General features: G+C 43.9%; 1 protein-coding gene across 1 annotated transcript in view; it reads right to left on the bottom strand.

The window, feature by feature from the left end:
• KLHL29 (kelch like family member 29) overlaps window positions 1-12,402 on the bottom strand; it is a 395,213-nt gene extending 382,811 nt beyond the window's left edge. Inside the window, exon 1 of the mRNA XM_021391022.1 lies at window positions 12,049-12,402. The gene's annotated coding sequence lies outside the window, so the exon portion shown is untranslated. The remainder of the gene's footprint in view (window positions 1-12,048) is intronic.

The raw sequence follows: 14,560 nt of genomic DNA, 5'->3' as shown, positions 1-14,560 counted from the left end.
GTTTCCTGGTAACCAGTAGCTATACCAGCTGTGGGAGAGCTTTAGAGATCCTTTTTCTTCCGATTATCCTTAAGTAAAACTAGGGATTACTTAGGAAGCCGAGGGGAAACCCAACCACCCAAGCTGACACCATTACTTATTTACATATAAATACAGCCAGAAAATAAGCATATGTATTTATATATAAACAAAAAAGCTATCTGTACAATGTTTTATACACTGCTTTTTCATCCAATATTTACTATTTTACTTATCACTTAAGAAATAACTTTCTCCCCAAGAAATTGGTGATAAAATGCCCTCTGGTGGGCGTGACTGTGGACCTCTACAGCAGCAACCACCTCCTAAATAGTTCAGAGACTTCAATATATTCATGGGGTTTCTATTTTTAAACGGAGTGAGACAAAGCACATACTTGCTTTCCAGAAGAAACAGATACACCCCTGGCTGGAGAGCATACGTTATGTTGCTAAGTATCTAGCCGAAAAGTATTTTTGGTTTCTAACCCAAAGTCAAAAGTAATAAAAATAATATTAAATCGTACTTAAGATTGCTCAAATTATTATTTTTTTTAATGTTCACTTTGCCTTTTCAGAATGCTTTTTCCTTTACAAAGAGAAGTAGTTAGAAGAAACTGAAAAAGAAAGTTGCATTCTCTTTGCTTCAGCATAAGAGAATCTTCGTAGATTGGAACAGGGAAAAGAGGGGTGGAGAAGAGCAGCGTTTTCATAGTTGAGAGTTGTTTGTCCTGTTGGAGCACAAGGCTCAGCTAGAAAGGAGGCCCTCACTGTACAGCAAACAAGTATCAGTCCCTGTCCCAGAAGAGTTTACTGCCTCAACAGAATCAAAATAAACTGCCTCGAAACAAATCGAAGTTACCAGGATGTGTTTCATCCTGAAGATGCTCAGTAGTTGTGGGTGGTGCCTTCATAAATCTGAAGTAAATTAAGTTGAAAGAAGAGAACTGGAACCTTAAGATACAGTGACTGAAGAGGTAACACAGCAACCAGGGTTCAGATTGCTATTATGGCTACTTCGAGGACATATAAAGAAAAGGAAAAGAAGAGAAGCTCTTTGATAACAGCCAGTGGGGAGAAGGAAAGCTATTGGGCAAGACCCAACTACATAAGCCTGACCACTGTAATGTGGCCATCAGAAACCACAGTTACACAAAGAACTAAAGCTGACCCCATGTATTTTCTACATATTGTTTATTTCTTCCTCCCCCTCAGACAGAAAAGCTTCAGGGTCACAACTAAATAAGGATAAGCAGTATAAAACATTCCCATCTTATGAAGGAAGATGGGAAAGCCCCACTGCTTGCTCCGAGTTCCTTTGTGCTTCCATTCCATATAGGATGCAACGCTTCCTCCACTCACCCAGACAGTTAAGAATTTGATTCCAGCTTCCACAATCCAACCGGCAATTAATGGCTGTTTTACATTGTTTCACAATGTTATTTATCACATTCCTAAAATACATACATGTAAAAATTACAAATATCTATGTGCATCACATATATGGGATATATATGGGGTATGAAGCACTTTGTTGCTTTTGGAGATATTTCCAGGGAACAGCACTTCGCTTTGCAAGTTGTGCTTAGGCATAAACAGTGGTGGGGTTTCATATTTACCCTCCCCTTTTCTATCTTCTAAAAGGGAAAACAACAGTGACAAAAAAAAAAAACCCCTCATTAATCTGAAAATTGCTCTTTACAGCAGGAACACACCCCTGCTCTATGCAGAGCTCCGTCCCTCTCTAGTGGCAGCCAGGTCACATCTCAGCGATAAGCCTGCTCCAGGCTCAGCTAACAGATCGTTTTTAGCTCAGACATTAGAAACTTTTTGTGCAAGATCCAAAGATTCCCTGTTTATTCTTCTTTGCCAACATCCCACCGAGAGGTTCAGAACGACATTTGCAATTGGCTTTGAAGACAGAAGCTGAGGGTTTCACGAACCAACGCTGTCACTTGGTGCTGTACTGTACTGATTTCCGATCATCACTACTGCAGACATCTCCAGACATTGTGTTGATTGCAGCTACAGTGAAGCTTATTTATTAGATGTAACAAGCCAAGATACTGATTTGTACATGTGCTAGTTATATATGCATAATGCCTCTGCTCTTAAATTTTGCCTTAAGTTAAAACTAACAGATTTTCTAGACAGAGATTAGTACTGACGTTTCTTGGATCTCATCCTGATAGTTAGTCTTTTTCTCAAATAAGCTTCGTTGTTAAATTAGCAAGTACAGGTATAAGTTAAACTATTTCTACCAATCTCTGACCCTTAGAACACATGTGTGCATATATAATATTACCATATTATAAAATATTACATACTTTTAATATAAATACATACTATGCCTGTCAAGCACAGAGGAGAGAAAGCCACTATTTTTTCCCCCTTGTCTCTTTCAATTTTCTAATCAAGAAGATAGCCCAAAGCTGCACAGCTCTGATTGCTTGTAAATTTAACAGCAATCTTTACATAGAAAAATAGATTTTACCCTTAAAAAAAAAATCACCTCCATACAACCGAAGACTGGTATGTTCTTGATTTTGCAAGGTAACATCTAGAAAGTGGGAAGGCTTGTGATATGCAGTGTCATTTCAGTAAGCACCTGCAGGAAATATATCGTGAGTGGCCCACTCACATTTTGCTAAAGGTGAGTAACTGCCCGATAAACGGTCCACCCTGAAAACAGGAGGAAGAAAGAGTTAATCAGGACTTCTACATGCAACAGGAGCCTAAGCAATCTACTAACTTCTTCAGATCAGAAGAACAGGGGTACCCAATGCCCTGATTAAACCACCACCTAAGCAGTAGATGCCTTTGATGAAGTAATACCTCCACCTCCATCAGAAATTAGTCTCAGCTACTCAACTTCACCCAGCTGGCTATCAGCCTTGGTCTCTAGCCCAGACCGCCTTAACAGTGGCATCAGAAAACTGCCTGAACTATTTCGAATAAAGCAGCCACCACGGCACAGAGGTGGGTTTTTGCTTGTTTTACTTGCATTATCCCTGCAATACAATACTTCAATAACTTAGCTGCTGCAGCCACAAGATTTGTCTAAGAACAGCTTTTAGAAGGCTTGAAGGATGCTGCTGTGAACTGTTCAAGTGTGATATTGAAACAGTGAGTTTAAGGAAAACTTGCTGCAATTTCTCTCTTAGTGAGAGTGCTCCTTCCCCTCTCCATACACAAATGCACTTTCAAAATTTTCTGAGACCAGGGAAAAAAACAAACCAAAATAAAGGGTATAACAGCAGCAAGTGAACCACAATTCCCCTCTCCATCTTTGACTACTTTTCTGCATAGAAGCACAATGTTCTGAGCCTGCCCTGTATTTTACAGACTTCAGGCAAACCTTTTTGTTTCCTTACTTCCTATGCCATTTCTGTGCTCTATTTTTTGTTCCTCCTACAAATAACTCCAATATCAGCCACAACTTCCCATCGCCCATTTAGTTCAGAGAGAGATAAGGTTGTGATGCTGCAGAGCTACAACTGCCCACAAGTTTAATCATAAAATTACACATTTTTTTTCTTCCAACAAAAAAAAAAAAGAGAGAGAAATGTACTAGAAAAATAAGCTTTACTTTGGGGATTTGATAATCTTAAAGAACTGGCAGAACATTTATCTACGATTTTCAAGGTACCAGATTGTAACTTCATTGAATTCAACTCATTTGGGCCAAGGACAAGTTTGGCCCATTTTATAATACAAAACAGAGAGAGGAAAGAAGGAAGAAAAAAAAGATGTACTGAAGTACCTGGGCCACACAAAGCAACGAGACCAGAAAAACATGCCCACTCTGCTACTGCTCATCCCCTCTTTAGCAGCTGCTGTCATTCACAGAGATTTGCAGACTCTTCCCTTGACCTTAGGACCTTCGCATCTGAATTTCACAAGTGATTTGTTCCTCAGGGTACAGAAGCACTGCACAACAGCAGATACATACTGGAACATGTCAGCTCCGCAAGTGTTAACTAGTTCAGGATTTGGTCTGCAGTTCAGCGGCTCTTGTGACAATTCACACACCAAGATCAATCAGGAGGTTCCCTAGAAGGTCCCACACAGGCCACATTCCAGCTCTTACAGGCTATAGGCAGCTTTTAATCCAATCTCATTACATTTGTTTACAGTCTCGAGGCTTAAAATCAGGAGGGGTGGTCATTACCCTTAGGGTAGTACAGAGCCCATAATAAACGGAAGTCTCATGGTTTCCAAGCTGTAGATTGGGCATTCAGTCCAGCCCACAAAAACCCAAACTAGCATCAGTGTAAGTGCAGTAAGAGTTAACTCACAAAAAGATCAAATCCAACTCATTTATGTCTATGCAACATCGATTTCTATGAACTACATGTGTGTAACCAAGAGCAACATTTGATCTGAAGCCTAATACCTTGATGTCCAGCTATTATAAAACAGAAGCAAAAAAGTAGCTACAAACATTTGACTGATGTTGCCTGCAAGCAGGGCATTGCAAAAAAGGCTGCACCAGCAATCCATATTGACAGTATCCAAATGGGACATAGCAAGCCTTACTATTAGAAGTAGTTGTATAAGTATTTGGAGGGTTTTGTTTTTGTTAAAAAACAAACATGACATGGGAGAAAAGCAATACAAAGCCACTGACCAAGAAATAATTTACAACATGCAAATACATGCAAGCTTCTCCCAAGTTAATTCTCCTTGTAATTGACTATTGATTGGTATACACAATGTTTAGAAGCATGAAATATTGGGGTAGAGGGGGAAAAAGAACCACATTTAGTACATGGCATCTTATTTCAACCTATACTTTCCTCCTATGATGAGCCATAAATATTACAATAAATAGGACAGTGCAGTATATATAACATTTTGCCTTGCACTGTATTAGCAATTCCATCAGAGATGACCTGGAAATGTTAACCACACGCTTTCTTCACCTGAAGAAGCATTTTTCATAGCCTCTCATCACACTGTATCCTTGCTATATTTGGTATTTCTTGGTTCCCAACAGGGTACGCTGAGAAGTATTCTTGGTATTATCTAGGTTTTTCAGATGTAATACATCAAGCTGTTTATGAAGTGGAGCAGGTCAGGGGGGAGCAGGAATAGTATTGGGCAGGTGTCCCTAAGTTAAGTAAATCATTGGAAAAAAAAGGAAGAAGAAAAAGCCATGTTCCAAGATCTGTTTACTGATTCTAAAACATCAGGTGCAACTGAGGACTGTGCACATCTCTACCTTGAAGCAGAGACAGTAAGGCATCATCTCTCAGGCCTACTGCATCCAGCAAGGTGCAACAAACCCTTGACCTGCCCTCCTGAGATTTAAGGGGATTACATGAACTTCAGTGCAAAATTTCCTATAACCAGGGACTAGCCTGGAAGGAAGCAGAGCACATCCATGACAGAAAACCTCTGTAAAGGCTTTATTACATCTACTCCTATCCCCAAGGGAGGAAGGGAGAAAGATGAATTAGTTGCAGCTTTGAAGTAGTTATCACTTACATAAATATCCCTTTCTCTCAAGCAGAATCCTCAAACTATAACCAGCATCGTGTAGTCAGGAAGCTACTTATTCCCATCTTCTAGAAATCACTATCTATCCCAGGGCCTCATGCTTATTGCACAGTTTTGGTGGAAGAGGTTTCTTTGATCCTTTTCCTTCTGTCCCTCACAGCATCCTCCTGAGATATCCCTTATATCCTCCAACATGTTGTATTAAACAAGCCATTCAGAAAATAGCAGAAGACCCATAAATGTGGAAAAAACAAAACCCATGAAACAACAAAAAAAGAAGAACCAACTTTCACTTGCTAATACCATTGCTAGTTTTGATAGTCCAAGCAGCAGCACCATAATATTAAGGATATAGTTTAGAATATAAATGAAAGTGCTGTTCCATAGTGTACAGGTTGAGATAAGTGATAGCTAATATATTTCACATACGTATGTACTCTGTGTTTTAGAATGAGGGGCAGAGCACTGAAGTTCCATCCAGAGTTTGCAACTTCTCCCCACCACATTCCCAAACTTCATGAAAGGGGAAGGAGAAAGCTCAATAAAATATTGCTTACGATCGTGGTTATTCTACAGCATTTCATATAGTTTCAAAAGCCCTTTCCAGACATTTATATACCTGACAACATTTTGTAGCATGAACCGTTCCAACTTGGCATTTCTTCCCCACTCTTGGCAAGCAAGAGAATATAATGGAGAGAAAGTCAAAAAAATGGAAGTTTTTGAAAGACTCAATATGTTAGGAATCATTTAATGAATTCAGGTGCTCAACAAGCAACTAGTCAACAGAAATCCACAAGACATATATATTTCAAAGCACAGGTAAGCACAGCTGCATCCACTTTAAAGTTATTTCTTGCTGTATAATTATGACAGAGTGATCTTTCTGAACTCTTTGCCCTCTTTTGGTCTGTGGTTTACCTGTGGCTAGAAGAACCAGAGGCATTTAAATCCTCCTCTTTCCATTTATAAGGAGAAGAGCACATTTGAGTCTCAGCCTGAGAAGGGAAACTTTCCTTCGAGCAGCTACAGCGTGCTGTGATCCGCAAACCCACCACACAGCACTCACAGGCCAAAAACCAAAATCCTCAAACAGGCCTGACAAAGCTTATCTCAAAGCAGAATTATCTGATTTAAGCATTATTACTCTTCAGCACGGACTTGGACAAGTATCTGGAGTAAAAAGCTCTTAAATCACACTTTAAATCCTGGATTTCTACTGTCCACGTTGTCATGCAAATCGTGGATTTGTTTTTGTGGGCTTTATCCTGTTTAAAAAAAAAGTAGTCAAGACAGATAAAGAGCCTCTTCTCAAGGTTCAAAAAATATCAATAGATGGATGATTGAAGTCCAGCTCAACTGCTTAGGGCACGTGTTGAGGCTGAGACCTGCAGCAGCAGCGGTTCTGCCACAGACACTACGTGAATCTCAGGGATTCTTCCCAGAATCTCTCAACTACAAACACACAGGCCAAGAAAACTTCTACTACACGCACGTCTGGCAGTTCCTAGTTAACAGCAACATTGCAAAGGAATCACATCAGTGGCAGCTTTTCTTGCAAACTGCTGCTCTGAATTAGTTCCAAAAGATAATCCCTAGAAATAATCTCATTTTTTTTTCTCCCCAATTAATTTAATTTTACCTATAGTTATGTAGAGTTTAGTCCTGGAATTTGAGGCAAATCCAAGACCTGTACATTTGCGTGTTCCAGTAAGCCAAACCTGTTGGCTTTGAAGTCCCAGCACTTGATACCACTTCTGCACATTCATGACAAGGAATTAATAAAAAGCAAAACAAAACTACACTGAAAAAGCAATGCTGAATTCACAATTAAAGTCTTGGTAGTTTGAGCAGATTGCTTCAGCAAGTCAACATGACTTCTACAAGCCAGCATAAGCTACTTGAAGTTTAAGGCTACCAAAAACCAATATTTATCTGATATTAATGCCAACAGCAGCCTGAACTCAGATTTCTGCTATCTGAAAACCTAAGCATCACAGGTTAAAAGAAAAAATAAAAATGAGCAGCACACAAAAATTAAGGGAAACAGTCCCATGCTCCAGATATTTTAATCCACAACATAAAATTATTTATGGAAGAGTGTGACTAGGAATTCAGTTACTGTCATTTATCAGATGGTCAAGACAGCCCGGAGGTAACCGGCTGCATAACAACAGCACGGGGAAAGCTTCTCAGGGCACCTCTGGTATAAATTCTCTTCAGTCCTGTTTTAACCATAATAGGTAAACAGCGCATATTCAAAACCTGCAAACTGTTGAGTTTTAAAAACCTGACAGAGAGGCGTTCCTGTAGAGATTTCTAATCTATTTCCTTTTAATCTCCTCCTAGCCGAGGAAGAGTTCTTTGTACTTTGGGTAACAAAGGGAACGTAGAAGTGACAGAAGCATGTCAAAGCTGTTTACATCTCGTACGCGGTGCTGCTGGTGGCAGGGCACTGGGAGAAGGCAGCGCTCAGCCCTCGGGCGGAGCCTCAGCTTCCTATGGAGAACTTCACAGGAGAGCAACCAACACAGAGGAGAGCTAAACCCCTTCCCTCCCTGTGCAGAAAGGAAGTTAAAAATAGCAACGCAACAAAGAGTTAATAACACGCTTTCAAGGACCCTGCACTATACGAAGGCAAACTTACCTATATCTTAAAGCCCATAAGTTACAAATCAGATATGAGTGAAACCTGTCGGTACAGTACTGCTTCCAGGGAGAGATGAGTGCTCAGGAAAGTTATTAGATACACAAATAAATCACAGAAACTAATGGTACTGTATCACATTTAAGGTTACTGAATCGCATACGGCAAGGCCAAGTGTTTTCAAACTGAGCAACTGAAATGAGGAGGAAGGGGGGAAAAAAAAAAAAAAGGCTGTAGGAATTTGCCAAGCCATGCTGAGATTTTAGCCAGCTGAAAGCCTTGATTATGGCACAAAGAATTAATGATCTGAAAACAATGCAGACCTCTGTGGTCCATTATGAAGCTGATGCTCTGCAAAGAGGAGCTTCGGGATCAGACCTTCGGGTTCCTTGGCTCCCTGGCTCTGCAGCCAGCGACAGTAAATCCAGGTGGATCAGTGCAAGTTAGTGGGCAGGGCACTGCGAGAGCCTTTGTAACATACTCAACATGACGCTAACAAGGGATGCTAAAAAACATTTTAAGATTAACGTGTGATGTTGAAATTAGAAGTACAAGAAAAACCTAAAAACTAGTTTTAAGATTAAAAAAAAAAAAAGAAAGAAATCCCACAATAGGGATGCAATGGATAGGGCAGGGGTTAAACAAGGCAGGACAGACGGGAACCTCTCTCTACATCTACATATCCAAGGGTACTTCTCCCATAAAGCCACCTCTGAGCTTCCACCACAATGCAGAAGCTCTACATGCAGAAGAAGGGAAGGAAAAAAAAAAAAAAGTATGTATAAAAATAAAGGTATATTTTTCCATGCTTCAAAAGAATTGGGTCCATTGGTTTTCCGAAGTAAATTAAAAGCTCGGGCAAGAAAGAAAACACTGACAAGAACCGCACGGAGGAGCAGCAGTGGGACGCTTGCCAATCCCTGAGAATAGTTATGGGCCCGGTCCGGGTCACGGTTCGAGCAGTGCCGAACTGGAACGGCTCCAATGGGAACGATGGGCTGGGAGCAGGGAGAGGAGCGGTGCCAGCAGCGAGGTGAGCGCAGCGAGCCTGGGGTAATGAATTCTCCTCAAAAGCAAGCATTAGGAGCGATAGCGCCAGGTATGGCTCGCAGCAAACCCCAAAATCTTATCTCATTGCTGGACGAGTTATTACTGGCGTGTACTTTCATTTAGAAGACTCCCAGTCTCCTTGCATGCTATGTACTTTTTATTATTGTTTGAGGAATAAGAGCAGTAACCCTGACAGAACACGAACCCAGAAGAAGAATAAAGCAGAAGAGGCAGCTACTTTCACATTTCAAGATTTCTGCCTCTAAAACATAACAGATGAACAAGAAAGGGTCCGCTCGTGCACACAGCCACTTTCTGTTGCAGCAAGACTTAGACAAAATCTAATTCGCTCGGCTGTGTATCTCCTCTATTGGGTACCTGAAGTATGACCATCACTCATTAGAAATGTAATTAAAAAAGTGACAGAACTGGATTTCCCCCTCCCCAGCATGCAGATGAAAACCAGTAACCCTGCCTCTATTTGTAACCATGACAACTATAGAATATTTTATTTCAGTAATATAATTCACACCGAACATTTGCTCATAGGTTTTGTTGTTAAGGGAAAGGTTGACACACTGTGCACACATTTCATAAGCTGCCAGAGACAACAAATACAGAGAACTCGGGCAGTGCTCAGGATGGAGAACCCTGCACGCGTTTCAGCGCTCATTTCAGACCCTCTGCAGGAAGCTAAACGAGCACGAGCAAAAACTCATCCAAATTAAGCATTAATGACCACTTACTTGCAAGACAACTACGTGGTATAACCGGATGTTGTTTGACTTTTAAGTAAACAACAATGATGTTCCCATATTCTGCAAGAGGCAATAACTCAAAATCCTGAACTGTAATTTTTAATTAAAATATAGCACGCATTATTCACTTTCTATTAGGAAATACCGACACAGATGTTATGTGAAGAGATATCTGTGTGAAATGAGGCAATGAAAGATGCAGCTTACAGACGCTGGGTGAGTCTTATTCTGGATGGGTCACTAAATTACTTGCATAGCTCCCATATTTCGTCTTAAATCGAAGACAACTTCCATAAATACACACAATGAAGACAAGTTATCGGAACAAAAAAAAACCCTGTATGTTATTCAGAGATGATTAAACAACCTACTGAGCAGAACTAAAGTTTGACACAGATAAATGCCAGCGTAAAATATGGTTGGACTTTGTTTCTTCTCCAAAAGAGAAAGAACTCAAACCAAAGCAGTTTAAATGAGAATATAACAATAACAGAAGGCACTGTTGCTTTGTTTTGGAGGAAAAGAAATCTGAAAGAATAAAGCTTGCAGGAACACTATGCCTTCCCTCACTCGGATCATAACATCTAGCAGGGAGGATTTAAAGTTTCAGTAGATTGGAAATTATAAGAGACACTCGTATTATTATCTGCAGTCACCTTAAAGCTGTAGGACTTTGATTTTTAAGTGTCACAGACCTGACCTCGGAAGGAGACCCCGAGAAATGCGTGTGCTGCAAGACGGACACATGCCCCTGCACACACACTGGCTGCCCTGTTGTAGTAAGGAAACAGATGGAAAAGAAAGTTTTCCCATTTATTAGGAACGCGCAGTATGCAATATTCTATTAAAACAAATAACGAGCCTGCAGCAAACAGGCACACTGCTTTGCTTCATTGATGGAGAAGTGATCAAACCCCCCGTGAACATAGTTCCCACAACGCTATGTTTTGCTGAACAGTTTTCACATGCAACAAACAGAAGGTGAGGTGCCAACTCCAGCACCAGGGGGGCACGAATTTGGGGGGGGGTGCTGTCGGTGAGGAGATAAATCCATCTATATCGTTTTAGGAGTATTTCCAGCTTTGTGAGTGAAGCATAGGGGGAAAAGAGAAAATCCCAGCCTGGAAGCAACCCCTGTTTATGAAGTATATGAAAGCCAGGACCTTCCAGCCCCACTGCTCCCTTCCTCCAGACCTTTCTCAAGCCCCATGGGGAAGCAAAGGCACCTGAACCCGACAGCCTGGCACAGCCACTCCACGTCAAATAAAACAGAAAAGAACACAAGGCGCTTTTGCCTCCCCATCCTGAGCAAACCCTTGTGAAGGTACCCAGGGGGATGCACCTCTGTCGACCAGAGCCAGGCAGCACTCAGGCTCAGCCCGAAGTTAAAAGGAAACAGCCAAGAAAAAATTAGGAAAAAAAAATAATAAATGAACGGCATCAATAGGAAACCCAGCAGCAGCCTAACAAACCCGCACACCGGCGAGGAACACCACACGGCAAAGCACCGAGCGGCGGAGACGTGGAAGAAGTGCTTTTTTTTTTTTTTTTTAAGGTATCTATTTCAGCAGGATTTCGGCGAGGAGAAGTTCCTGCTACAAATCACGCGTAGGGATGGGGAGAAGGAGGAGGGGGAATGGAAATAGATCCAAGCACTGCGAGACGCGGTTGGGGACGGGATCGGGGACGGCCGGTGCCCCGGGGCCGCGCCGATCCGAAAGCAGCGGGGCTCGGGGTGACCGCCGGGGGAGGGAGCGGCACGGGCGGGCGGCCCCGGGGGTGGGGGGCGACAGGGACAGGGCGGCCCCAGCTCGGCGAGAAGCCAGAAGTTGTGGGTGCGCGGCTTGCGTGCGGCTAGGAGCCCGCTTGAAATAAAGATGGACTAGAAATCGGGAGGGGGGGGGGCGGGGGGGGATAAAGATTAGAAAATAAAAAGGCGGCAATCACGATCCTAACGCTGACAGCCCCGCACGGCACCCCCCAGGCGGCAGGAGGCACGCAGGAAGTTTTTAATGCGGGCAGCGAGCGCAGGCGCAGGGCAGCCCGGCGCTGAGAGGAGCTCCGCGCCGCTTACCTCCCTCCGCGGGGCGCGGGCGGCCCTGGGCCGGCAGCGCGGGGCCTCAGGCGGCGGGGGGATGCGCGGAGGCGGCGGGCGGAGGTTTGCGCATCGCAGCCTCCGCGCCGCTAACGCAGAGCCCCGCGCGGCTGCGGGCGGCGGGAGCCGCGCTGGAGGCCGGGCAGAGAGGCGCGGCGCGGCGGAGGCGGCTGCTGCTGGTGTTGCTGCTGCTGCTGTTGCTGCGAAGCCGCGACCATGCTCCCGTCTGGCCGCCTTCCCCTCACCTACTGCCCGCTTTAGCCGGGGAGGGAGGCGGCCTGGACGCCGGGGCGAGGGGCGGGCCGAGCCAATCGTGGCGGCGGCGGGAGGCGGTGGAGCCCGGCCCGGCTCCGCCCTCCCCCCGGCCTCCCTCCCTCCCTCTCTCCCTCTCTCCCTCCTGCCTCCCTGCCTCGCTCCTGCCTCCCCCGCGGGAGGCTGCCCCGGCCCCAGCGCCGCCGCCGCCTCCTCGTCCTGCCCATCCCCGACCCCGACCCCGCGGGGCTGTGGGTGCGGAGCCCCGCGGCTCGGAGCCTCCATCCTCCCTCCCTCCTTCCATCCGTCCGTCCGTCCGTCCCCGGCGAGGACGTTCATGCGGGAGAGCGTGTTTCCTAAAAGGTCATCAGTCTCCTGGCTGCCTTCAAAAAAGTAGCGTGTAGTTGAAAAGAAATATTACCCCGCTTTATTAAATCATCGCTCTCCGGGGGCGTGATCCAAAGCCTCTTGAAGTCCACGGGAGCCTTTGAATAGGTCGGTGCGATTCTCTCCCGACAGCGCTTTTTCTTTTCTTCCCCCTTCTTGTTTTAAATATCCGTCGCGCTTGGAGTCACTACGGATTTTACGGGTGGAAATCTGCATCTGGCTCTGTTCTGCGTAATCTTGTATCTGGGTGCGCTGCTTTGTAGTGATCGCTCTGATGTGCACACAATCTGCATATGCTGTGGGTTTAAACACAGAACACTTTGTCTTGGAGATTTCCTGTAAGCATATTTAAAAAAAAAAAAAAAAGTAGAAGAAGCTCTGTCAAATTCTTTTCTCCTCCTTTTTCCCATTGAGCAAAATGCATCGTGGGGAAATACAGGCTGTAATGTGTCGAAAGTGAGATGGCTGTGCCAAATGACGGCCGAGCAATGCTAGGGAAGGGATGGGAGCGTGCAACCCATCGGGGATGGAAGGGATGCAGAAGGGGCATGTGGAGTCAGTGGGGTGCAGCAGCAGAAGGGAGGCTTCATTTCTTCTCTCCCCAACCCCACAAACAAATGAAAATCTGTTGTTGGAGGGGCCTGAAGCATTTCCAAAACCAGCCATGGTCATTAGTAGTAGAACGCTATTAGCAGAACACGGCCTCGCTTTGAAGCGGGGAGGCTCTGTACCTTTTTGTCCTTAATCGTCTATTAACATTGAAACTTCCAGTCCTGTACATCGCGGCGGAGTGTGAGGGTCACAAGTTCACAACAGTTGAAATCTGAATTATTTAGCAAGCACACACATGACACGCTCTTCTGACGTCTTTTCTTTTTTTTTCTTCTTCTCCTTTTCCCCTTAGTTTTCCTCCTTCCCAACACGGCAGCGCGTTATTTGCCCTGGCGCAGCGCTATTTGCCCAGCACGCCCAGCCGACCCAGGGTCCAAGCGGGAGAAGTCTCGGTGGGACTGCTGACCTACTGATCAGCATGTCGCTCTCCCGGTGGCATTTGGATGTTCTGGCATTGAACGCTCCGAGACCGGAGGGAGCAGAAAGCGGAGATTCTCTGGAATCCTTAATTAGACACTGTGATTTTGGAGGACTGGTCCCTCCAGTGCCTCGTACTTTCTTTGGTGACCTTGAGGTTAAGGATACCAACCGGCCCTGTTTATTTTTAATAAAATCTTACAGTTATATGAGACAGTTCTGGGTTTTATTTATTTTTAGCATAAGTGCTTCCATCTTATCTGCCTTGCAGGTTTATAGTAAGGATTTAGCTAATATTTGGACAGCACTTTTGAGCCATGAAGTTCTATAGGTCTATTATACTGACCATTTTCCAGACTTGTCATTTTAGGAGTGTGCTTTCGTACTCCTTCACTTCAGGAAGATAGAGCTCACAACTTGACCTCAGTTTCCCCCTCAAATATTATTAAATGCCTCATTTACAAACGCTGACATAGGGTCAGATTCTGATTTTGCTTCTAGGTATAAATTTCAACGAATTTCCTCATCCTCAGTGTCTATATTCCTGATCTCAACCAATTTAACTCGGAATTTGAGCCACAATTGTCATGAAGAATAAGCATATAATTGCATTAAACACAGGATTCCACATTCATTTTCTTGACTCAATTTGCTTATTTTAGCAACTTCATTAATTTCAGAAGAAAGTGCTTCATTTTATTCCTTTTTTTTTTCAGTTGTTATTTCCTTCTTGCTCTGCAGAGAGGGGCAGGTGGAGGCAATGTACGCCACTGATGGTTCAGTGGAGTCACACGTAGAAGAAGCTGTTTGAAATGAAGCCTGG

The sequence above is a fragment of the Numida meleagris genome, chromosome 3, assembly GCF_002078875.1.
Source record: "Numida meleagris isolate 19003 breed g44 Domestic line chromosome 3, NumMel1.0, whole genome shotgun sequence".
NCBI lineage: Eukaryota > Metazoa > Chordata > Aves > Galliformes > Numididae > Numida > Numida meleagris.
The sequence above is the reverse complement of the archived record's forward strand: the minus strand, read 5'-3'. Positions and strand labels throughout refer to the sequence as shown.